This window comes from Panicum virgatum, chromosome 5N (genome assembly GCF_016808335.1).
Source record: "Panicum virgatum strain AP13 chromosome 5N, P.virgatum_v5, whole genome shotgun sequence".
NCBI classification, from domain to species: domain Eukaryota; kingdom Viridiplantae; phylum Streptophyta; class Magnoliopsida; order Poales; family Poaceae; genus Panicum; species Panicum virgatum.
The window spans coordinates 51,438,576-51,441,495 of NC_053149.1; positions in this window are offsets into that span (position 1 = coordinate 51,438,576).

Here is a 2,920-nt window from a genome sequence, read left to right on the forward strand (position 1 = left end):
TACGTAAAGCCCTAGGGATATTATGGGAGTTTTTAGGTGGCTATCTAACTTATGGTTTATTTATAACTGACTTCCAGCACATTTCTTCTGTACTTTAAATTCAGTACTTTACATTATGTAACGACGCACCTACGCTAAGGTAAGACGGTAAGAATCCTCAGTCAACTGAGAGAGTCTGACCTTCCCGTCGGTGATGCGAACCGAACGCTGTGCTCAAGCAGTGGCCTACTTGAGCTGCTGCCAATATACCGACCATCGGTCGATTATATTGGGAGTAAAAGAAACTTTGAATACGTCACCTCGATAGCGTATGAGCGCTGTCCATGCAGTGTTGGACGCATGGATGCCGCTTCTATAGTAAGCAGTAATGTATGGGGACACTTTCATGTGTGCTGGCATGAAAGGTTCAATGAAGATATATCTGTCAATTTTCTGCAGGTACACTAACCGCGATTACGTAAGTTAAGAACGGTTGGAACTCGGCTAGAAATATATATATAGGGAGAGACGTAAATTGTGCAATGCCACCGGTGCTAACCCCGTAAGCCCAAAACTATTTGGCAATTGTTTTTTTTCCTTAGGAGGACGGTTAGGTCGTGCATACATCATGCTCATATATTTGAAAGACACTGAAAATAGATGTGGGTTAGTCGGCAAGGTTAAGGTTTGCACGTGAACACGGTCCATCTTCTCTCAATTAAGGTCTATCTAGAAATCTGTCATTTCTGCTATATCCTGGAAGACGAATTTATTTGGCATGGTAGAAGACTTTATCAGTAGAAGCGCCAGCAGATAATTTTGCTCCAAAACTTGTCTACTAGCTGCTGTTTAAATTTGGGAATTTTTCGACTTGTATACATTGGGGCACATTAGAAACTTTGACACCCAGTTTTTCTGGCAGCTTTGAGCACTTGGGTTGCACGAATTTTTAGGCCTTACTGGAGATGTTTTCTGCAGATGTGTTCAACACAAAACTTGTGCCAAATTTACTCACCAAGCTTCTGTAAACATTTGGTGATTTTAGGCTTAGTAGTTTGTCCTCAGCGCTTAGTTTACTAGCTCTCTGGTCACTGAAAATTCTGGGTTGACAGCAAAGCAAAACTATAAGGATAAGACCTTCTTAGGCTCTGATCTAGCTCTTGAGTTGACTAGCAAAGTTGTGCCTAAGGACCTTAGGAATGTTCCTGTAAATTTTGAGAATTTTTAGAGCTCTGTGCTTTCAGTTGTACTCGTTTTCTTGCACTATCCAAAATCTGTTTCAGCCATCACTCACTTGTGCATATCTATTTGTACAGATGGCTGCCCCTGCTCTCCTGGTGTTTGATGAGGATGGGCATGCACACTCCGAGTGCACACACTGGCAGGGTTTTCCCTCCATTCTTTGGGAGGTGATACGCGATGCCGGATATCCCAGTCCCCCGCACTATGTGGGCGAGGAGTTCCTTGAGATGGGAGTCGCGCGCTGTCGCGTGCGCATGACTCATGCTCCCCACCCTTTTCCAGCTCACTGGGCTTCTTTGGAGCTGGAGGTAGTTGGACACCGTCTGGTTGACACTTGGGAAGTTGCAGCCATGGCAGCACTCAACAAGTTTTGTGAAAAGAATTATGCAGCTGTCACCCTAGCTCCTATTGGCCTCTTCCCAGCAGAGCAGCCCAATGACCCTAACTGGCTTAGTCGGGTCGGACACACTGGGTACCTTCTGCAGAACAGAGCTGCAGAGACTATCTCCATGTCAGTGAAGTGCATGAATGCATTCTACCGCTTGCAGACTTAACAGGCCAAGGCCATGACCCAGATCATTGCTTCTGCACGGACCAGCCATGAGATAGTGATTGCTAAGAATGAGCAGATCAGGGATTTGGATGCCCATGTTGGCCAACTGGAGGGTCTAATTGAGGAGCGTGATGTTCTCTTGGACAACAGGGATGCTGACTTTGCACTTCTGGAGCAGCAGTTCACTGCCCAGCAGGTTCAGCTAAATGCTGCCTTTAATCACATCGAGATGTTGGAGGCTCAGCAGGCCCAGCCCGAGGCCATGGAGGAGGAGCCCCAGGAGGTTCAGGGTATCTCAGGACTTGACACTACGTCTGGAGTGCCCCTGCCACCACTTCCGGGAGCTCACTCTCCAGTGAGGAGCGAGTCTTCAGTCAACAACCTGGACGACTTTTAGATGATGTCTTAAGTAGTCTTTCGCGCATACTCCTCTATAGGGTAGCCTAACTTTGGATGGTGATGTAATAGGCTAACTAAGAGTTGAGTACCTCGCTTTTGTAAAAGAGTACCACTCATATGTAAAAGTACCTTAATCGCTTAGGCTTTGGCTAAGAACTTGATGGATGGTTGTAATGGTTTAATTGCAGTTGAATCTATCGCTGCAGAAACTTTTCTAAATTTTTATCCATGTTTCCTTGCATTTCTGGGCTGTGTGTTGAATACCAAAGATGTTTTGAATTTCATGATCTAAGTGCTCACCAAATTTCAGCATTTTTAGACCTGTGTGCCAAATGTTATGGCCCGAACATTGCATCTCGGCCTGCTGAAAAGCAGACTGGGCAGAGCGGCAGAAATTGCATTTTTTGCCCACCTTAACTGTCGATTTAGCTTTGGAGTTGAATACCAAAGTTGTAATATGATAAATTATCTATCTGCTGTAAAAATTTGGGCGCATTTCGATGAACAGAGTGCGAGTTATGAAGTTTCTTGTAACAAACAGCGTTGCTGTCCCTATTGTTATCGTGCTCCTTTCAGTTCTACTTTTCCGCGCTTACCCTTCTGTTCTTGGGGAATGTCGTATGTCATCCTACTAATGAGAGAATTTGCCATTCCAGATGGTAGGAGCGACACGTGGCAACCCTGAGGGTTTTGGGGACGCAAATGGTAGCAGTTCGCAGCGACCGCCACCACCGCCACCCAACTTCG